The sequence below is a fragment of the Malaclemys terrapin genome, chromosome 1 (assembly GCF_027887155.1).
Source record: "Malaclemys terrapin pileata isolate rMalTer1 chromosome 1, rMalTer1.hap1, whole genome shotgun sequence".
Classification (NCBI taxonomy): domain Eukaryota; kingdom Metazoa; phylum Chordata; order Testudines; family Emydidae; genus Malaclemys; species Malaclemys terrapin.
In genome coordinates this window covers 162,573,259-162,597,142 of record NC_071505.1, presented here as the reverse complement: position 1 = coordinate 162,597,142, position 23,884 = coordinate 162,573,259, and the positions used below count along the sequence as shown (strand labels likewise).

Genomic DNA, 23,884 nt, shown 5'->3' with positions numbered 1-23,884 from the left:
TTGAGAGAAGCCTCTGTCAGAATGCAGAATACCACAAAACTGGATGACCTGATGAAGAGAGAGAGAGAAAATGTAAATTAATAAAATCATAGGACGGGAAGGGACCTCAAGAGGTCATGTAGTCCAGTCCCCTGCACTCAAGGCAGGACTAAGTATTATCTAGACCAGGGGTGGGCAAACTTTTTGGCCTGAGGGCCACATCGGGGTTGCGCAACTGTATGGAGGGCCGGGTAGGGAAGGCTGTGCCTCCCCAAACAGCCTGGCTCCTGCCCCCTGACTGCCCCCCTCAGAACTTCCAATCCATCCAACCGCCCCTGCTCCTTGTCCCCTGACCAACCCGTCCCGGGACCCCCGCCCCTAACTGTCCCCTGGGATCCCACCCCTTTATCCAACCCTCCCTGCTCCCTGTCCCCTGACTGCCCTCCCAACCCCATCCACACCCCCACCCCTTGACAGGCCCCCCGAGACTCCCACTCCCAACCCTCCCTGTTCCCCATCCCCTGACCATCCCCCCCAGAACCTCCACTCCATGCAACCATCCCCTCCTCCCTGACTGCCCCCCAGGACTCCTCGCTCCCCTACCCAACACCCCCGGTCCCCACCCCCTTACCAGCAGCAGGAGCTCACAGCTGCGATACCCGGCAAGAGCCAGTTGCGCTCCCCACGCTGCCCAGTGGGTGGGCCAGAGCTCGGCCTGCGCAGTGGCGTGGCTATGGGGGAGGAGGGACAGTGGGGGAGGGCCTGGGGACTAGGCTCCCCATCTGGGAGCTCAGGGGCCAGGCAGGACGGTCCCGTGGGCCACCGAGTTTGCCCACATCTGATCTAGACCATCCCTGACAGGTGTTTGTCCAACTTGCTCTTAAAAATTCCCAATGATGGAGATTCCACAACCTCCCTAGGCAATTTATTCCAGTGCTTAATCACCCTGACAGTTAGGAAGTTTTTCCCAATGTCCAACCTAAATCTCCTTTGCTACAATTTAAGCCCATTGCTTCTTCTCCTATCCTCAGAGGTTAAGAACAATTCTTCTCCCTCCTCCTTGTATAACAATCTTCTATGTACTTGAAAACTGTTATCATGTCCCCTCTCAGTCTTCTCTTTTCCAGACTAAACAAACCTATTTTTTTCAATCTTTCCTCATAGGTCATGTTTTCTAGACCTTTACTAATTTTTGTTGCTTTTCTCTGGACTTTCTCCAATTTGTCCACATCTTTCCTGAAATGTGGTACCCAGAACTGGACACAATACTCCAGTTGAGGCCTAATCAGTGCAGAGTAGAGCGGAAGAATTATTCCTCATGTCTTGCTTACAACACTCCTTCTAATACATCCCAGAATGATATTCTTGCATCAGTGTTACACTGTTGACTCATATTTAGCTTATGGTCCACAATGACCCCCAGATCTCTTTTTGCAGTACTCCTTCCTCGGCAGTCATTTCCCATTTTGTATGTGTGCAACGGATTGCTCCTTCCTAAATGGAGTACTTTGTATTTGTCCTTGTTGAATTTCATCCTATTTACTTCAGACCATTTCTCAAGTTTGTCCAGATCATTTTGAATTTTAATCCTATCCTCCAAAGCACTTGCAACCCCTCCCAGATTGGTATTATCCACAAAGTTTATAAGTGTATTCTCTATGCCATTATATAAATCATTGATGAAGATATTGAACAGAACCAGACCCAGAACTGATCCCTGCGGGACCCCACTGGTTATGCCCTTCCAGCATGACTGTGAACCACTGATAACTACTCTCTGGGAATGGTTTTCCAACCAGTTTTGCACCCACCTTATAGTAGTTCCAACTAGGTTGTATTTCCCTAGTTTGTTTATGAGAAGGTCATGCAAGACAGTGTCAAAAGCCTTACTAAAGTCAAGATATACCACATCTATTGCTTTCCCCATCCACAAGGTTTATTACCCTGTCAAAGAAAGCTATTGGGTTGGTTTGACACGATTTGTTCTTGACAAATCCATGCTGACTGTTACTTATCACCTTATTATCTTCTAAATGTTTGCAAATTGATTGCTTAATTATTTGCTCCATTATCTTTCTGGATACAGAAGTTAAGCTGACTCGTCTGTAATTCCCCGGTTGTCCTTATTTCCCTTTTTATAGATTGGCACTATATTTGCACTTTTCCAGTCCTCTGGAATCTCTCCTATTTTCCATGACTGTTCAAAGATAATCGCTAATGACTCAGATATCTCTTCAGTCAGCTCCTTGAGTATTCTAGGATGCATTTCATCAGGCCCTGGTGACTTGAAGACATCTAACTTGTCTAAGTAATTTTTAACTTGTTCTTTTCCTATTTTAGCCTCCGATCCTACCTCATTTTCATTGACATTCACTACATTAGATGTCCAATCACCACCAACCTTCTGGTGAAAACCAAAACAAATAAGTCATTAAGCATCTCTGCCATTTCCACATTTTCTGTTATTATTTCCCACCCCCACATTGAGTAACAGGCCTACCCTGTCCTTGGTGTTCCTCTTGCTTCTAATGTATTTGTAGAATGTTTTCCTGTTACACTTTATGTCTCTAGCTAGTTTGATCTCGTTTTGTGCCTTGGTCTAATTCCCCTCCCCCCCCACATACTTGTGTTATTTGTTTATGGGGGATGAGGGGCTTGATATAATACTCTCTCTCAGATGGGTATTTTTGCTGGGTCTGCATTCTGGAGGTATACTCCTGTCACCAAGGCTTTCAGTCCTCCACCTTTCAACAGCACAAAATTCACTGAAATTTCCCCCAACACACTAAAAAAAGTTATTAATAATAAATTAAGATATCATGAAATGTATCATTTCCCCAATGTTACAGATGAGGAATCTGAAGCACAGATATGTTAGGAACTTCTTTAAGAGCAAGTACATGGCAGGCCTAGAACTCTGGTCTTCTGGCTCCCATTTCTGTATGCTAATCACTAGACTGCACTGCCTTCTTAAAAGCTGTACATTTCAACTTTAAAGCCAAATATATGTAGTTTGCAGGTGTTTTGGTTTGGCCCATCTGTGCAATAAAAAACCCATTTACTGTGGCATTACAAGGTGTTAAGGGCATCATATCAAGAGAGCAGTTGTTCTATAAAACAGATGTGCACAGCTTGAAAATCTGTTCCTGAACTGAATGCATTTATGCAAGCACCATATGCATCAGCCTTGGACCTGACTCAGCTGGTAACACCTGCTGTAAAGACTGTGGAAAGAAAAGAGGAACTGCTACCACCTCCCAAAACCCCCTATTGCCATACAGTGAGCTGTGAAAACACTCCGTCACTTCAGGAACAAGCCATAAGTATATCAGTCCATTGCCTTACCGCAGGGGATGTACAGACACAAATTACTGGTGTAACTTAATTCCTTGGTCTGTGATGGAGTGCTGCAGAACTGTGCATTTCAATTCTCAGGAATTCCTGCAAACCCCAAACCTGAGTTCAGATCATGCAGCAGCTTGTGTTTCTGAGTTGCGCTCACACTGTGTTTGAACAAACTCAGAAACTCTATGGACACTGCCAAGTGGAAATAAATGATTCCAGCGCTACTAGAAACTTGCCTACATTCACTGAAGCCTCTGAACCTTCTTGCAAACCTGACCCTATGTAACATGAGTAGCCCAACTCAAATGCATAGCTACTGTCGGGCTACTGCGTCAACAAGTGGGCCTCTGAGCCGCATGGACAGACAAGCCGCCATGCAGCTTGGGTTTCAGCTTAGTTTCCTTGATATACCAGAGAGCACATCTACTCTATACAACATAGAGACATCTAGTGGCCGAATAATATACCGCAAGCGCACTTATCATTGCAGACAAGTACTCACTTACCCTTTCTCCCCACAACTGCTAAAGCTACCCATTGAACTGGCTGAAGGCGTGATCAGAGGGAAACAGGCCCTGTTTTCTGCTGAGACAGCTAGAGAAAGAGGAACTCATCATCTTCACAAGAGGACTCATATGGGATGTTATCCTGCCTGAGCATCGCTGCAGAGAGAGAATGAGAGAGGCAACAGGGAGGACAGCATCTAACCTATCAGAACAACTTGCTGCCAGCCAGCAAACCCCATTTCCAGTCACTGCACACCATTTCCCATCTATGTATTGGATAGTAATAGACTTTCCTGTTATTTTAGTTAGAGGTAGTTAGGTTGACAGCTAGTGGATATTACAGCAACATCTCCACTCTAAACAGAAAGACCCAATGCAAGTCAGATTACTTATCACGCGCTGCATCAGCACAATGTAGTGACTAAGGCCCCCAAATTATGAGTTATTACTGTTTAAAAACTGCCCAAGTATCAAGGCTTTTTGGACAGATAGAACAGAGGGCTAAGAGAATGAAAACCCAGTGTCTAATGGCTAGATTTCTTCAACAGTCTGAGAAAAACTCAGAGTTACTACAGACTTTTACAAGAGTGTGCTGCTGGTACAGCTAAAGAGACTTCTGCTTTTTCCCTTTCTGTGAATGAATTACATTTTTAAAAAACATTTTAAATTGATATCAAACATGGATAGTATGTGATGTACCAGATATAGTAGTAAAACAGGAAAACTGATTGAATTTAATATTATAAATAAAATGTGTATAAAGGGAAGTCAACTACAAGGGATATAGTTTTGCACAAAATATTGTAAACTTTAACAACAGGACGAAGTGGGTATTCACCCAGGAAAGCTTATCCTCCAATACATCTGTTAGTCTTAAAGGTGCCACAGGACTCTTTGTTGCTTTTTACAAATCCAGACTAACAAGGCTACCCCTCTGATATTTAATGACAAGATTTACCTCATGGTCAATCCTGTTAGAAAAGAAAGAGGGTGCATTCATATTGATTTATTTTAGGTTAAATGAAGTAAGGATAATGTGCTGTGTTGAAAGAAGCAGTAAACAGAAGGAACTGAAGCCAAATACTGTGTTTATAAGGACACTTGACCACTGAGTGGAATAAAAAGAAATGTAACTGTTTGGTTAATAAGGCAGAGACCCAGCTCAGCCATACATACTAAGGTTTCACCATTATTGTTAAAGCAAGGGGAACAGAAATGGAAAATTTATACAGATGCCCTAGGCTGCTGGAGAACAACAGTTCTTGAAGTGACTTTGCATTCTATCATGGACTGTTAAAAAGAAGTTTAAAGAGAATCAAAGACTATGGAGGGGCATGGTGTAAATTATATGAACTTTAAATTGGACATTTCAGCAGCAAGCAGAGTTGATGGAGAAACTGCAACTTGAGCAAGCATAGCTGCAAGGCTGGCCAAGAGATGCACTGCAAAGGGGCCCATGCAAAGTGACTTGCAGAGGTAATCTGCTAACCACAGCAAAAGGTATGTGTTAAAGGTATGTCTCAAGATGGTTGGGCCTAACTTGCCTAACACAAACTGGTGTGACAAGATGTGTTACACAAAGCAGGGCTGGCTCTGGCTTTTTGGCCGCCCCAAGCAAAAAAAAAATGGGGTGGGCAGAACGGCAAAGCAAAAAAAAAAAAAATGTGGCGCGGCTGGAGCGCGGGTGCAGGGGGACTGGCTGGGGGGGGGAGCGGATGGAGCGGGCGGGAGAGAGAGAGAAGGGGGCGGCCAGGGCTACAGCAGGGGTGCTGCCACGCAGCCCCTCCCTCTGCGCCGCCTCCTGCCGCGAGGGCTCCGCTCCGGTCGGCGGGGAGGGAAGGAAGAGGACTGCCCTGCAGGGCACTCTGATTCTCCGCGCAGCCGCCCCCTACCGGGTGGCCGGAGCAGAACAAAAAAAAAAGGGGCCGTGCTGCCCTAGGATTGGGCAGAATGCTGCCTCCAACAATCTGCTGCCCCAATCACCAGCTTGCTCAGCTGGTGCCTGGAGCCGGCCCTGACACAAAGAGACTGGAAAATTCCAGTTCTAGCAACACGAACTCAAAATCTGATGTCTCATTCCCTGATTGAATGGTGAGAGAGCGTGACTTGCATTTTGGTTGGACATTTAGCAATGCTGGAATAGATATCTAACTGGCACAAGTGAGGCCCTGTTCTGAGGGATTCAGTCAAAACTCTAAACAAAATCACCTTCCCAAGATAGAAACAGAGCACAAGTGTTATTTTCTATTGTGGTTATGTGATTTGATTCTGAAAACCTGAATGGCTAAATCGTCCAGTTTTCTAATTTATGTTAGCCAAATCATACTCCAATGCTTTTCTGGCAGCTTTTAGATTAGTTGCTGCTGTTAAGGATATTTAATAAAACTAAATTCAGCTCTTGAGTCCATTTCTTTAGTTAAGTCATCAAAGTTAAAAGAACCCTAAGAAATGTGGTACAGGTAATCATTTAAGTAGTTGCTTAACTAAGGTGTGTTTTATACCCCATCTCTCTCACGACAGTGTTAGATATCACTTGTTCCTTTGCTCCAGACACTGGTACCTTTTGACAGCCAGTTTGCAGAGTTTCCATTGCAACGCATGTATTGTCACCTCTAATTACCTGCTGATATTGCTGGTTACTTTGGTTCGCATTAAACTTATTCAGAAAAGTCACATTCTCAGGTTTAATTACAAAGCACAGCTAACTCAGTGTCCGTCGTGGCTAAGTTGAGGAGTGCCAGAATTGTAGACCAGGCTCTTTTATTTCATTTTTTTTAAGCTCAGAACTTTTGGGTAAGTGTCTTGAAGTGGGCTCTCAAGCCATTTTATTTATTTAGGAATGATCCCCACAGTGTGAGGGGTAAACACGGATGCGTAACATTTCCAAATATTTCTCCAGTATAGACAAAGCCAAAAGGAGTTGCCAGGAGGCTGACTGAGCTGAAGATGGTACAAGTGGAGAGATGAATCATTGTCTGATTAAACTTAGCACCGTGGGTGATAGGAGAGAGGCAAGCAGACATTCAGGTGTAGGAGTTCTAACCTTACTCAGTTAAGAAACGGTAAATTGCAGCATATATCCTAACCAGTTTTTTTCATAGCATATTTCATTCTTGTTGAATTCTGTTTCCTATGTCACATAACTCTTGCTTTATTTAAGTCCAGTGGTACTGGTGGTAGTTACTAGAGGACAACCACTTGGGGCATTCCTGAGAGAAAGAAACTTAATCAACACTAGAAGAGGTTAAGTGGGGAGAAAAGTACCAGCTTGAGTACTCAAAGACAAGAGCCAGTAAGGGGCGGGGGGCACACATGGTAGACCTCAGGTAACAATAAGCAAGGGAATATTATTTTCTCACCTGACTCTAGCCTTTAAATATGACTGAGGCATGCAACAGAAGTTACATGTTTTGTGTGGTGGGTTTTGCCCAACTCTAGAATAAGTGAAAGGTTGGCTTTTCTGCTGCACCCACCAGATGGCAGGAAAGAGCATACAGTCAGAGCTCAGGGACAAGCTCTAGTTTCTTTCTACACTGAGGGCATGTCTTCACTACCCGCCGGATCGGCGGGTAGCAATCCATCTATTGGGGATCGACTTATCGCGTCTAGTGAAGACGCGACAAAATCGATCCCTGATGGCTCTGCCGTCGACTCCAGAAATCCACCGCGGCAAGAGGTGGAAGCGGAGTCGACGGCGGCGTGGCAGCGGTCAGCTCCCACCATCCTCATAGCCAGGTAAGTCGACCTAAAATACGCAACTTCAACTACGCTGTTCACGTAGCTGAAGTTGCGTATCTTAGGTCAACACCCTCCCCCCCCCCCCCCCCCCCGTAGTGTAGACCTAGCCTAAGTGCCCTGCTCCAGCAGAGGAATTCACGGTCAGACCCTTAAACCTGATCAGAGGTTTGGTGAATTCAGTGGGACTCTGCAAAAGCATAGTGGGGCACCTGCCTGGGCCTGTTTGCAGCAGTAGGGTCTAAAATTAAATCCAAGTCATAATGACCCCTAAGGCTTATTTACTGGAAGCACCCTGACAAGTTCCCCTTTCTGTGATGTTAAGATTTTTTACTATTGTTATTTTAAAAAACATTTCACCTATTAATGTGTTACTATACTATAGTGCACAGATGCAAAATGCAACTGACAACTGGTTTCCTTTCTGAGAAAGATAGGTGTTTTTCAGCAGTTCTTTAGAAAAAGAAAAGGATGTGCTGCATTTGGCCATGTGATCAGCTGGAAGCCCCTTTAGTATGGGTTCCAGTTACAGGGAGTTGTCTGTTTCTGAGTTGCGGTGGGAGGGAGGGGAACAAATACGAGCTCAGATACTAGGAGCCTTTTTTTATTTTTTTAGGGCTGTCAAGTGATTAAACAAAGTAATTGCAATTAATTGCACGATTAATCAGGCTGTTAAACAATAATAGAATACCAGTTAAATTTTTGTGGATGTTTTCTACATTTTCAAATATATTGATATCCATTACAACACAGAATACAAAGTGAACAGTGCTCACTTTATATTTATTTTTTATTACAAATCTTTGCACTGTAAAAAACAAAAGAAGTAGTATTTTTAATTAATCTAATACAAGTACTGTAGTGCAATCTCTTTGTCATGAAAGTTGAACTTACAAATGTAGAATTATGTATAAAAATAACTGCATTCAAAAACAAAACAATGTAAAACTTTAGAGGCTACAAGTCCACACAGTCCTACTTCTTGTTCAGCCAATCGATCAGACAAACAAGTGTATTCACATTTGCGGGAGATAATGCTGCCCACTTCTTGTTTACAATGTCACATGAAAGTCAGAGCAAGCGTTCACATGGCATTGTTGCAGCCGGCATCGCAAGGTATTTATGTGCCAGATGCGCTAAAGATTCATATGTTCCTTCATGCTTCAACCACCATTCCAGGGGACATGTGCCCATGCTGATCACGGATTCTGCATGATAACAATCCAAAGCAGTTAATTTCATCATCTGAGTCAGATGCCACCAGCAGATAGCTGGTTTTCTTTTTTGGTGGTTCGGGTTCTGCAGTTTCCGCATCGGAGTGTTGGTCTTTTTAGACTTCTGAAAGCATGCTCCACACCTCGTCCCTTTCAGATTTTGGACGGCACGTCAGATTCTTAAACCTTGGGTCAAGTGCTGTAGCTATCTTTAGAAATCTCACATTGGTACCTTCTTTGCGTATTGTGAAATCTGCAGTGAAAGTGTTCTTAAAATGAACAACATGTGCTAGATCATCATCCAAGACTGCTATAACATAAAATATATGTCAGAATACGGGTAGAACAGAACAGGGGATATACAATTCTCCCCCAAGGAGTTCAGTCACAAATTTAATTAATGCTTTTTTTTTTTTTTAACGAGCATCATCATTGTGGAAGCATGACCTCTGGAATGGTGGCCGAAGCATGAAGGGGCATACGACTGTTTAGCATATCTGGCACATAAATACCTTGCAATGCCGGCTACAACAGTGCCATGTGAACATCTGCTCTCACTTTCAGATGACATTATAAATAAGAAGCAGGCAGCATTATCTCCCGTAAATGTAAACAAACTTGTTTGTCTTAGCAATTGGCTAAACGAGAAGTAGGACTGAGTGGACTTGTAGGCGCTAAATTTTTACATGTTTTTGTTTTGTTTTTGAGTGCAGTTATGTAACAAAAAAAATCTACATTTGTAAGTTGCACTTTCATGATAAAGAGAATCACTACAGTACTTGTACGAGGTGAATTGAAAAATACTATTTCTTTTATCATTTTTCTAGTGCAAACATTTGCAATTAAAATATAAAATATACACTTAGTATTCTTTGTTGTAATTGAAATCAATATATTTGAAAATATAGAAAAACATCAAAATATTTAATAAATTTCAATTCGTATTCTATTGTTTAAAAGTGAGATTAAAGCTGTGATTAATTTTTTAATCACGATTAATTTTTGAGTTAACTGCATGAGTCAACTGCAATTAATCAACACCCCTATTTTTTTTTAAATGGTGCTTAAAGAACTGCTTTCCTTGAGTTATATGAAAAGTCACACTTGCTCACCTCCCTCACTGCTTTGTCCTTCAGGGCTGTGTTTCCAGAGAGAAGCTCACAGCAAATGTGTAAGGATCCAAGTTATATGGATCCTTTTAACCAGCAGTTTTCAAATGCTGCAAAGATAGCACCCTTTTTTTTTTTAAGCCTACAATTTTCACTTGGGGTTTTATTGGTTTACACAGGAATCCCCACACATAGCACACTTGGTTAATTCCGCCAAGTGTGTTCGGTTTAGAAATCTTCTCTTGTCTTCTGAATTTTGAAGTGATTTTAGGGTTGGTGGAAGGTGCCAGCCTAGCAGACTTAATAGCCTTCTTTTTAGCCAAGGAAGAGATACAGCATAGGCAGAAGCACTGCAAATCCCCTTACACTGCTCCCCTCCCCACATGCCTCGTTCCTCACTTAGGGGAACCCCGTTCCAAAGCTCCATTTTACAGCCTGTTCTATCCTTGCCCTCGCTGCTAGAGCAAGTTATGCTGTGGACCCTGCATCCCTAAGATCCAATTACCAACCTGAGGTAATGGATATATTTTGGTTAGGTCATTCAATAGCTCTCACATGACGACAGCTTTCAGTCACTACTGTCTACTGATATGGCCATATTCAAAACACATTATGTCTACACTCAAGATTTTACTTTCACTTAACTGATTGCCAGTTAACTGGAGGTAGTTAATGTATTTGTAAAGGCTAGTCTGGACACTCCTCAAATGTTTGTGGTTCATCAGCTAGGGGAAACTGCAGATAGCTGTAGCCCTGCAAAAGCATTTAGTCTATTCCCAGCCAAAAATCACGAGTTTTTTCCCCCCTTCATTCACATAACTAATGCAGGTTAGTTATCTTACTGTAAAACCCTAGTTACAGTGGAGACAAGGCACGGGTAATTTTTACTGCTGTAGCTAGGTGAAGTCGATGCTTTAACCCCTATCCATGGTTGAGCTTGCCTAGCTACACCATGAAGATGACTACAGTGACTTAAATTCACTAAGATTTTACAGCGAGATAGCCCATGTGCATGAGTTATGTTGCTGTAAACATACCCTTTTTGGGGGGCAGTGAAGGCGCAGCTTTAAGACTAGTCTACACTTGAAAAGAGAATTAGGATTAAGGTTTGGTATTGTAGCAACCTGCACGGAACCTGGAGGGAGGAGCAGGGTTGCAAGAGGGAATAGTAAGGAGAAGGCATCAGGAAGCCAGACGGTGTGCACAGGGCTTAATAAAGTTGCAGAATCTCTGTAAATAGTTCTGTTAATCAATTGCCAACTGAATTTTACCACCACGCAGTGGGAGCTCCAATTCTTGTGCTTTCTGGCTGCAGAGCATCCACCAAGCTGGTGGGCAGGGCTGGGGAGTGGCACTTAAAGGTGGTTCAGCCTGAGGATGCTGAAGCTACGACCAAGCAGGTGCCAGAGCCGGCAGAAGCCCGAGCTGGGGAGAGGGGCAGTCCTTACAGCGGAACCCCCAGCAGGGAGGAGATGGAACCGCAGACCCATAGTGGGCCAAACGGAAGACCCTCATGGGCCTGATCTGGCTTTCAGGGGACTCTCTTGCTGCCTCAGGGCCCCCTGCAATTGTTTGGGTGATAGGTGCCTAATGCCGCCAGTGCAAGCATGGAGTCCTTGCATGTTATTATCCAGGGTGCTGTACATGAAACAGATGTATATATTTAAAGCATAATAGTTATGTCTGAATAATTCCAAGTTTGAACACTTTTATGCTGGAATGTGAGTGCCTCAGCCTGTTTAACTTGAACCAATGAACTAAACAGGAACCAGGCACTCACATTCCAGAATAAGAGTGTTCACATTTGGAATTATTCAGGAATATCTGTTCCTCAACAGCTATTCCTAAATAGCTCCATATGTTAACAAGTCCTTAGAGGGTGTCCAGACTAGCCTATATAAATGTGTCAGCAGGGCTCACTTCAGATTACTTCAAATTAATTTGTCATTAATTATTTTGAGATTAAAAAAGAACTGTGAAGATGAAAGACCATTCACAATTCCTAGCTACTCCATCCCAACATGGTCAGGTTTCCAATGAAAAACACATGAAGACTTTTTAAAAGCAAATGTTTGATTTAAAAGAAAATGCAAATTCTGTCCCAAAGATCCTCTCAATAAGTCACCTGTTAGGGAAAGTCTATTGATTACTTTGTCTCTTTGCTGTCTGTGCCTCTGCTCATCCTCCTCTGTGGACACTTTATTGTTGATTCCCTTGTAAACTTGGACAGTTTTAACTATAGATTTTCTCATGAGATGATAAACAGTGGTGAGCTTGAGATGATAAGCAGTTCCCACTGGTTCGCAAGAACCGGTTGTTAAATTTAGAAGCCGGTGTAGAACAGGCTGTTAAAGGGGAGAGCCGGTGCACCGTACAGCGGTGGCCCGGCTTCCCCAGGGGGCAATTTAAAGGGCCTGGGGCTCCCAGAAGGGGATGGAGCCCCAGGCCCTTTAAATTGCCACCAGAGCCCCACTGCTGGAGCCCTGGGGTAGGGCTGCGGGGCTCTGGGAGCTATTTAAAAAGTCCGGGGCTCCCGCTGCTTCTACTGCCCTGGCTCTTTAAATAGCTGCCAGAGCCCCGCTACTACTCCAGGACTCCAGCAGCTATTTAAAGGACGGGGCGGTAGAAGCAGGGAAGCCCCGACCCTTTAAATAGCCCCCAGAGCCCTGCGGTAGCGGGGGGGCTCCGGCGGCTATTTAAAGGGCCGGGGCTCCAGTTGCCTCTGCTGCTCTGGTCCTTTAAATAGCCACTGGAGCCCCGCTGCTTCCCCAGGGCTCTAGCAGCTATTTAAGGGCCGGGGCGGTAGAAGCAGGGGAGCCGTGGGCCCTTTAAATAGCCCCCAGAGCCCTGGGGTAGCGAGGGGCCTGGCAGCTATTTAAAGGGTCGGGGCTCCAGCTGCCTCTGCCGCTCCGGTCCTTTAAATAGCCATTGGAGCCTTGCCGCTTCCCCAGGGCTCTGGCGGTTATTTAAAGAATGGGGCGGTAGAAGCAGGCCCTTTATATAGGCCCCAGAGCCCCGGGCTGCTGCTGCTACCCTGGTGGTGGAGGGGGGAGGAGAAACTTGCGGGTTGGGGGGGGGCAGGATGTGGGTTGGGGTCAGATGGGGTGGGGAGGGAGACAGGCACATGGGGCTTGTACTCACCCCGTGGTTCCCTACTGGGTCTTCCACGGCACTTCAGCGGCAGGTCCTTCACTTGCTCCCGGTGTAGGACCTGACGCCGAAAACCCGGAGCGAGTGGACCCGATAGGGAACCGGTTCTTAGGATTTTGGGAGCTCATCACTGATGATAAGTAGAGCAGAGCTGTGTGTCTTTCTCCTATCAGGATTCAGACTTCTCTGATCCAGCACAACTTGTCAGAAACAAAGCCAAGTATTTCGACACTGAAGTCTCTTTCCTCCAAGTTTCTGTTAGGTTATAAATAAATTAAACAGAAGGACGGAAGCGGGAGAATATCAAGAAATTCTTAAAAAAAAAAAAAAGTCAACCATCCAGAACTCAATCCCTTGCATATGGGCATAACTAAAGAAGGTCAAGACATACAACACGGATACAGCAATAACATTCTTAACAATACCAGAAGTAAGTCCAGATTGTTTAAACCTCAGATTTATTGCATTTTACAAACTACCACTAAAGTGAACGTATAATAACGGGTGCCCTGGTGATACTTGAGACCAACTTTAAGAGCCTTTCCCTCAGAGTAGGCTATGCTCTAGCCAGGGCCGGCTCCAGGCACCAGCCCACCAAGCATGTGCTTGGGGCGGCGCTTGGATGGGGGCGGCGCGGCGGGGCGCTTCGGGCCGAGAGCGGGGCTGCGACTGGGCTTGCCGCCCTCCCTGTGGCGCTCCGGCCGGTCGGGGGCTCTCCCCCCTCCCCCCGGCGCTCTGGCCGTCGGGGAGAGCGGAGAGCCCTGGCCAGGCTCTCTGCCCTCCTCTTGGCGCTCTGGCCGCCGGGGAGAGCGGAGCCGCGGCGGGCACGCCCCCCTCCTCCCGGCGCTCCAGCCGGTCGGGGATTGCGGGCCCGCAGCCAGGCTCGGCGCCCTCCCCCCGGCGCTCCAGCCAGTCGGGGATTGCGGGCCCACAGCCGAGCTTGGCGCCCTCCCCTGCCGTGCTGGGGGGGGGGGGGCGGCAGCGGCTGGCTTTTTTGCCTAGAGTGGCAAAAAAGCCAGAGCTGGCCCTGGCTCTAGCTGCTGGGCTTCTCAGCCCCTTTTACCAATGTGTCCCTCCATGAGCATCTGTCTTAGTTCAATCTGTTCAACTATTTTATAAAAGTGTAAAACACGTCTCTACACGTTTTTGAGCCTTGATGTTCTTTTTATAGTGTTTCATTCTCCTTCTAGTTCCAGGATTGTATTCTACCTGTTTGTGTAGTGCTCTAAAAATCTTAGAGATGGTGAGAAAGTGGTGGGGTTCTCTTGATCCCAAACCGTCTGCTGCAGCCCTTGGCTATAGCTGATGTCTGTCTCACAGGCACATCCAAGTCTTCTACTATCTCATTCCTGAAAGATCTACACCTCCGTCTCCATTCTCCCTGGGATCAATATTTTTCTCCCCCAAGACCTGGGGAACAAATACCCTAACAGCGGCAATCAGGACACCTCAAGCTTATTGTCCCCATATGACATTCCAGCATCTCCTTTTTCTAGGATCACTCTTGCCCCTTCAAACACTCAGTTATGACCCACTCTCCCATTTTCCTATTGCTACTGCAATTTCCACAGCTCTCAGCTGCCACTGCCTTCCATGGTCTCAGTGCCCCATGTGATTTAATAACTGAAAGCCTTTCCTTTACAAATCTCTAGGAAAAGGTTTCCTCAAATAGCTTGAGTTCTGGTGCAGACCTGCCTCTGCCCTAGGAAGTGGCAGAGGCTGCAGCACCCTTCCTGTTCCTGAGGCTGCAGTATTCTTGCCTCCCTGTCTTACTCCATAGTGGGAGCAGGAAAAGAAAAGGTCTCTTCAGCAGAGCATGGAATAGCCTCCCATGGGAAAGAATGGAAAGTACGATTAAGCAGAAGAAAGGGAAAAGGAAAAAGGCGGGAGGTAGGAAAGAGTGAGTCTTTTTTTTTTTTAAGTGGGAGGAGAGAATGAAATGGTCGGGCCATTATGACTAACTTAAGTGGAGCCTTGCCAGTAAGAAATCCTGCCCTGTTCCTATTACATCCAGACTTCCAGTGCTCAGATAGCTCATATCTATCTGAGCACTGGAGCCTCTAGCTATTATCTTTGGAAAGTCATGGGAGACGGGAGAGATTCCAGAAGACTGGAAAAGGGCAAATATAGTGCCCATCTATAAGAAGGGAAATAAAAACAACCCAGGAAACTACAGACCAATTAGTTTAACTTCTGTGCCAGGGAAGATAATGGAGCAAGTAATTAAGGAACTCATCTGCAATCACATGGAAGGTGGTAAGGTGATAGGGAACAGCCAGCATGGATTTGTAAAGAACAAATCGTGTCAAACCAATCTGATAGCTTTCTTTGATAGGATAACGAGCCTTGTGGATAAGGGTGAAGCTGTGGATGGGGTATACCTAGACTTTAGTAAGGCATTTGATACAGTCTCGCATGATATTCTTATCGATAAACTAGGCAAATATAATTTAGATGGGGCTACTATAAGGTGGGTGCATAACTGGCTGGATAACCGTACTCAGAGAGTAGTTATTAATGGTTCCCAATCCTGCTGGAAAGGCATAACAAGTGGGGTTCCGCAGGGGTCTGTTTTGGGACTGGCTCTGTTCAATATCTTCATTAACAACTTAGATATTGGCATAGAAAGTACGCTTATTAAGTTTGCAGATGATACCAAACTGGGAGGGATTGCAACTGCTTTGGAGGACAGGGTCATAATTCAAAATGATCTGGACAAATTGGAGAAATGGTCTGAGTTAAACAGGATGAAGTTTAACAAAGACAAATGCAAAGTGCTCCACTTAGGAAGGAAAAATCGGTTTCACACATACAGAATGGGAAGAGACTGACTAGGAAGGAGTATAGCAGAAAGGGATCTAGGGGTTATAGTGGACCACAACCTAAATATGAGTCAATAGTGTGATGCTGTTTCAAAAAAAGCAAACATGATTCTGGGATGTATTAACGAGTGTGTTGTGAGCAAGACTCGAGAAGTCATTCTTCCGCTCTACTCTGCGCTGGTTAGGCCTCAACTGGAGTATTGTGTCCAGTTCTGGGCACCGCATTTCCAGAAAGATGTGGAGAAATTGGAAGAGGGTCCAGAGAAGAGCAACAAGAATGATTAAAGGTCTTGAGAACATGACCTATGAAGGAAGGCTGAAAGCATTGGGTTTGTTTAGTTTGGAAAAGAGAAGACTGAGAGGGAAGATGATAGCAGTTTTCAGGTATCTAAAAGGATGTCATAGGGAGGAGGGAGAAAACTTGTTCACCTTAGCCTCTAAGGATAGAACAAGAAGCAATGGGCTTAAACTGCAGCAAGGGAGGTTTAGGTTGGACATGAGGAAAAAGTTCCTAACTGTCAGGGTAGTTAAACACTGGAATAAATTGCCTAGGGAGGTTGTGGAATCTCCATCTCTGAGATATTTAAGAGTAGGTTAGATAAATGTCTATCAGGGTTGGTCTAGACAGTATTTGGTCCTGCCATGAGGGCAGCGGACTGGACTTGATGACCTCTCAAGGTCCCTTCCAGTCCTAGAATCGATGAATCTATAGCAAGGTTACTAGTGGTTTAACCAAGGAGAAGCATGCTTTTGCCTCAGCTAGTATGCCTGCTTTTTAGGGACTACCAAGGTCCCAGTCCAGCTATAGTAATATGTCAGGCGCACATACACCTGGCTAAATTCAGACAGGCATCAGAGAGTGATGCAACGCTGACTTTTGTTGACCTGCACCTGCTTTACACAGGTCTGAATTTGGTACAGCGAGTCCAGACTCAGAGTGGAAGACCTCTCTAATTGGTTAAGCCATTTTAGTTTGTGGCCATCAGTTGGCAGATGCTCTGCAGTTAATTAACTTGTAAGTGGATAGTCACTCCCTTCATCCATGTGGTTTACAGTAGCACTACCCAGGGTAGTCTAACAAGGGGATGGAAAAACTTGTATTATAAATCCCTCTTAAAAAGTCAGAGACATTCCCTATATTGATTTACAAAGGAAGGGGGTTATTGTAGGGGTGGAGGAACAGGAAATTATGATGTATGAGTAACATGGTCTTTATTTTCAAAAAGGCACAAGAGTGGAGGAAGGGGGAGGATCAGGGTAAAATTTAAGATGCATCATGCAAAACAATATTTCTTGACTCCAGCCCTTAGCCCCCATCCCCAGAACATTTTTAGGAGAGACTGTGCAACCTGGCTAGAAGTGGGAAATTCCTTGGTTACATAACATTGGTAATGGTCTGATACAATAGCTTGCACAGCAGGTCAGAGCTTGCAAGGAAGCACAGTTGCGGAAAGATGTTAAATTGCAGCCTTATCTCTGCCGGTCAGAAAGATTAACACAAAATATAAACAATTAAATAAAACCATAACAGTACATTCTTTAAAAAGGGACTTTCCAAGCATTTCTCTTTCTACTTCCCCAATATCTGAGATAACCTGCTGTAAAAACTGCCAGACTTACGGGGGCCAAGGAATTGGAGCTGGGGAGTCAAAAAGCCAAAATGAAATCATATTTTTTTGTCAGTTTTAAAAAAGGTCCCTCCCACCCCACCCCCAAAATCACAGAACACTCCAGGGAATTGCTGGCACTTGCTCTCTGTCTGAGAGAAGAAGCTGATGTTTCTCTTCAGCGTGCTAGGGCTCCAGTCAACTTAATTCTGATCGTAAGAAAGAAAAAGTTACCTCCTATTTGACTGGGTCATGAGGGAGTTTACACCCTAAGGGCCAAACTCTGCCATGATTTACAGTCAGTACAAGCCTATCACAGTCATTGGGGTTGCACATGAGAATCTCTGGCAGAATTTGGCCCAATTAGTGTAAGGAATAAAAGTAAGTGTAAGGAGTATGGTAACTAAGAGACTTCTTCCCAGCTCTACATGCCTCTCCTAATTAAAGACAGAGTCAGTGGAAGAATCCCTGCGAGAGAATAATACCACTTAGCTGTTATATAGCACTTTTCATCAATAGACCTCAAAGTGCTTTACAAAGACGGTCAGTATCATTCTCCCCATTTTACATATGGGAAAAATGAGGTCTAGAGAACAGCCATACGGGGTCAGACCAAAGGTCATCTTACCCAATATCCTGTCTTCTGACAGTGGCCAATACCAGGTGCTTCAGAGGGAATGAACAATACAGGTAATCATCAAGTGATCCATCATAGAATCATAGAATATCAGGGTTGGAAGGGACCTCAAGAGGTCATCTAGTCCAACCCCTGCTCAAAGCAGGACCAATTCCCAACTAAATCATCCCAGCCAGGGCTTTGTCAAGCCGGGCCTTAAAAACCTCCAAAGAAGGATACTCCACCAGCTCCCTAGGTAACGCATTCCAGTGCTTCACCACCCTCCTAGTGAAATAGTGTTTCCTAATATCCAACCTGGACCTCCCCCACTGCAACTTGAGACCATTGCTCCTTGTTCTGTCATCTGCCACCACTGAGAACAGCTGAGCTCCATCCTCTTTGGAACCCCCCTTCAGGTAGTTGAAGGCTGCTATCAAATCCCCCCTCATTCTTCTCTTCTGGAGACTAAACAATCCCAGTTCCCTCAGCCTCTCCTCATAAGTCATGTGCTCCAGACCCCTAATCATTTTTGTTGCCCTCCGCTGGACTCTTTCCAATTTTTCCACATCCTTCTTATAGTGTGGGGCCCAAAACTGGACACAGTATTCCAGATGAGGCCTCACCAATGTCGAATAAAGGGGAACGATCACGTTCCTCGATCTGCTGGCAATGCCCCTACTTATACAACCCAAAATGCCGTTAGCCTTCTTGGCTATGTTGACTCATATCCAGCTTCTCGTCCACTGTGACCCCTAGGTCCTTTTCTGCAGAACTGCTACCTAGCCATTCGGTCCCTAGTCTGTAGCAGTGCATGGGATTCTTCCGTCCTAAGTGCAGGACTTTGCACTTGTCCTTGTTGAACCTCATCAGGTTTTTTTTGGCCCAATCCTCTAATTTGTCTAGGTCCCTCTGTATCTGATCCCTACCCTCTAGTGTATCTACCACGCCTCCTAGTTTAGTGTCATCTGCAAACTTGCTGAGAGTGCAGTCCACACCATCCTCCAGATCATTAATAAAGATATTAAACAAAACTGGCCCCAGGACCAATCCTTGGGGCACTCCGCTTGAAACCGGCTGCTAACTAGACATGGAGCCATTGATCACTACCCGTTGAGCCCGATGATCTAGCCAGCTTTCTATCCACCTTACAGTCCATTCATCCAGCCCATACTTCTTTAACTTGGCGGCAAGAATACTGTGGGAGACCGTATCAAAAGCTTTGCTAAAGTCAAGGAATAACACATCCACTGCTTTCCCCTCATCCACAGAGCTAGTTATCTCATCATAGAAGGCAATTAGGTTAGTCAGGCACGACTTCCCCTAGGTGAATCCATGCTGACTGTTCCTGATCACTTTCCTCTCCTCTAAGTGTTTCATAATTGATTCCTTGAGGACCTGCTCCATGACTTTTCCAGGGACTGAGGTGAGGCTGACTGGCCTGTAGTTCCCTGGATCCTCCTTCTTCCCTTTTTTAAAGATGGGCACTACATTAGCCTTTTTCCGGGACCTCCCCCAGTCGCCATGAGTTTTCAAAAATAATAGCTAATGGCTCTGCAATCTCATCCGCCAACTCCTTTAGCACCCTCGGATGCAGCGCATCCGGCCCCATGGACTTGTGCACGTTCAGTTTTTCTAAATAGTCCCGAACCACTTCTTTCTCCACAGAGGGCTGGTCACCTTCTCCCCATATTGTGCTGCCCAGTGCAGCAGTCTGGGAGCTGACCTTGTTCGTGAAGACAGAGGCAAAAAAAGCATTGAGTACATTAGCTTTTTCCGCATCCTCGGTCACTAGGTTGCCTCCCTCATTCAGTAAGGGGCCCACACTTTCCTTGACTTTCTTCTTGTTGCTAACATACCTGAAGAAACCCTTCCTGTTACTCTTAACATCTCTTGCTAGCTGCAACTCCAAGTGCGATTTGGCCTTCCTGATTTCACTCCTGCATGCCTGAGCAATATTTTTATACTCCTCCCTGGTCATTTGTCCAATTTTCCACTTCTTGTAAGCTTCTTTTTTGCGTTTAAGATCAGCAAGGATTTCACTGTTTAGCCAAGCTGGTCGCCTGCCATATTTACTATTCTTTCTACACATCGGGATGGTTTGTTCCTGCAACCGCAATAAGGATTCTTTAAAATACAGCCAGGTCTCCTGGACCCCTTTGCCCTTCATGTTATTCTCCCAGGGGATCCTGCCCATCTGTTCATCCTCCCCAGCTTCTGGGAAACAGAGGCTAGGGACACTTCAGAGCATGGTTTTGCATCCCTGCCCATCCTGGCTAATAGCTTTTGATGACCCTGTCCTCCATGAACTTACCTAGTTCTTTTTTTAACCCTTTTATAGTCTTGAACTTTACAACATCCTCTGGCTAAGAGTTCCACAGGTTAACTGTGCATTTTGTGAAGAAATACTTCCTTTTGTTTGTTTTAAAATGGTCACCTATTAATTTCATTTGGTGACCCCTAATTCTTGTGTTATGTGAAGGAGTAAATAATGCTTCCTTATTTACTTTCTCTACACCTGTCATGATTTTATAGACCTCTATCATATTCCCCCTCAAGTCATCTTTTTTCCAAGCTGAAAAGTCACAGTTCTATTAATCTCTGACACTGTTCCGTCCCCCTAATCATTTTTGTTGCTCTTTTCTGAACCTTTTCCAATTCCAACTTTTTTTGAGAGAGAGATGGGGTGACCAGATCTGCACACAGTATTCAAGTTGTGGGCATATCATGGATTTATATAGAGCGAATATGATATTTTCTGTCTTATTATCTATCCCTATCTAAACTGCCTGGGGTCCATTAGGTGAATTAGATTAGGAATGCTTATTTAAAAATATTTTTCTAAGCCCAACGAGACTTTTTTCTCCATGGATCCTCCGCAGCATGATCCATTTAAGCCAAGAGAGCCAGATGCTGAGCTGGCATAAATTGGTGCAGCTCCACTGAAGACAAAAGGAGCGATGCTAATTTACACCAGCTAGGGATCTGGGCTAAGACCCTATGGTCTGTAAACCCAGAAACCCTGAAGGAAAGAAGAAACCAGATGGGATGAGGAAAGCTTGAATCAGAACCCATCGAAATGAGAACTATTGCAATGAAAGCCTTTTCTTAGCCTGGTCTTTGAGGTGCCTCATTCTCAAGTTGTTTGTCTCTCCGATTTCTTCCTTCCTGTGGTGGTTTCTTTTTGCCAGTTTTCCAACTGGCATGCTTTTATGAGTCAACACCACCATTTCCAGCATCAGATTTCCCACATTTAGTCATCAGTCTTGGCCAGATGGAAGACCTTCACTTACAAACCCAGAGGATGCTAGAAATGGTGGCGTTGACTCACAAAGGCAGGTTTGTTCCTATCATTCAGTGTTAAACAATGGCTTTGCATGGTGTCAAGGCAGTGGTTTTCATACTTGCTCATAGCATGCAGCACATTTTAATGTCCTTAGGATTGAAGATGCCTTGACTGACTCAGAGTCCTTTCCTCCCATTCATGATCATGTAACACCCTCGTGGTAATTACAGCAACTGCTTACATGGAAAGCATTTAATCTTTTAATACAGTTTAGCAGCTGTAGTCCCAGCTAACACCATGTGAGTAAGCCTGCTCCCTGTGGACCAAAGTTTAGAATTTGGGAACAGAGCTGGTCAAAAAAATTCTATTCCACGAGGAATTCTGATATTTTAACATTTGTTTTCTATCTCAAATCGGGATGAAAAGCTGAACTATTGACATTTTTTGCAGGATGGAGAATTAAAAAAAATGTTGATACACAACATTTTGGGTCGGTTCAACATTAATCTATGTTTGCTTGCGATGCTATGAGTGCCCCCATCTCCCATTTTCCTCTATTGGCACAAGGAAGCCAAATTAAGATTGCACAGGCACCCTTAATTCTGCCATTTCCTAACTTCAGAGTGCTTGACTTTGCAATCTTAATAGTGTTCTTTTAACGTAGTTTGTGTGTGTGTGATACATGTTAAACAGAAATCACTCATTTATTTTTTAAAACCTCCTTGTGTTTTCCCTCTCTGCAGCCATCACTTGTTCTTGATGCTCTTGATCTTATGGCAAGAGCACAGAGAAAAGCACCACAGTCAAAATGAGGCATAGACTCCATACAGGATCAGGTGATTCAGAGGAACACTACAGTAGGCAGACATGGGATAATCTGACACCATGAAGGTCTCATCCTAAACTACAGTAGAAATTGGTTTCAACCCTGAAGCATGAAGTTCTTTCTCCTTTCCACAATTATTTGTTAGCATGAACTATAACAGCTCTGGCTGATATAAATGTCCTATCCCTCTTTCAATTTTACTGCATTCTTGGTCTCAATATTATCATGTTGCAATGTGTTCCACAGTCTAATTATGTGTTGTCTGAAAAAGTATCTCTCAATCAGTTTTGAATTTATCACACTTTATTTTCATGTAACATCCCTTGGCTAATACAGAGAGAATAGAATCTACTTTCTACCTTCGTTAGACCATTTATTATTTTATATATTTTTATCATGCCCCCTCTTAGGTGAACAATCCCAATCTTTTCAATCTCTCTTCGTATCACAGTCTTTTCATACCTCTAATCATTTTCAACTCCCTTTAATTCTGCAATGTCCTTTTTGAGATGGGGTGACCAGTGCTGCACATGAGACAACACCATTGATTCCCATTTCTCCCTAACACCTTGTTTTTTGTTGCTTTTTTTTTTACTTCAGTTGAACATTGACCAGAGGTCTTTATTGAGTTGAGTTGATACAGTTAATTTAGTACACTGCAATATGTATGAGTAGTTTAAATTTTTTCTTCAAATCTGCATTATTTTACATTTATCAACATTGAACTTCATCTATCATATTGCCCATTCATGTGAGTCCCTCTGAAGTTCTTCACAATCTTCTCTGAACTGAATCTCAATAATGTTGTGTCTACATTATCTACTACAAACACTACCTTCAGATACAAGATCTCCAACTCCCTGTTATATGGTTTGTTAAATATGCCAGCCCAGAAGTCTCAAAACCTGGATGTCTAAATTTAGGGTCCTGAATCTATATTTAGACACCTACATGAAGGTGGCCTGATTGTCAAAGGTACTTAGCATCCACAAATTCCACTGAAGTCAATGGAAACTCAAAATACTCTATAACTCTGAAAACCAAGGCGCTTTTATTTAGATGCCTAAATACAGATGCGGATGCCTAAATTTAGGCACTCCAGTTTGGATATTTTGTGTAAAAAATTCAAAAGCATCTCAGTGACATGGGATCCTAAGTCCTATTTTCAAAAGCACCTCAGTTGCTTTTGAAAGTATTACCTTTTATCCTTAAGCTATAAGAAAGTTGGATCCTGGAATGCATAGAGAAAAAATAGCACAAAGGCTAGGGGGCTGTTAAAAAGTGTGTTCCAAAGTGCTGTGAAATGCATTTGTGTTACTACAATATTTAAGAAAGTCCTAATATAAAGAAAACTATAATACCTCCTTTCTCCCACCTTTTGTTGGTTTGATCTACTGAGGATGTAAGCTCTTCAGGGCAAGGATTTTCTCTTCCTATGTGATTGTACAGCACCTAGGTGCTAGTGTTAGACAAATAAAATAGTAATCTGCATGGTACCGAACTGAATCTAAGACCTTGGCTATCAACATGACCATATGAGAACCGGAATTTTACTCTTTTCATACAGACCTTATGCTAACATCACATGCAAGGTATTTTAATACAGTAAGTGCCCTATTTATGGAGAGATTTATAGCGAACAAGTAGGAAAATTCTTATTCTTTGTTATCACTTTAATTGAGCAAGACACGC

General features: G+C 44.1%; 1 protein-coding gene across 2 annotated transcripts in view; it reads right to left on the bottom strand.

The window, feature by feature from the left end:
* The window catches only part of LOC128846672 (OX-2 membrane glycoprotein-like), a 154,795-nt gene that overhangs the window by 40,121 nt on the left and 90,790 nt on the right, over positions 1–23,884 (bottom strand). Inside the window, exon 10 of one of the 2 annotated variants that reach the window (XM_054045979.1) lies at positions 33–48. The exons of the other annotated variant lie outside the window; for it this stretch is intronic. The gene's annotated coding sequence lies outside the window, so the exon portion shown is untranslated. Of the gene's footprint in view, positions 1–32; positions 49–23,884 lie in introns of those variants that run through there. 2 annotated transcript variants of the gene reach the window in all.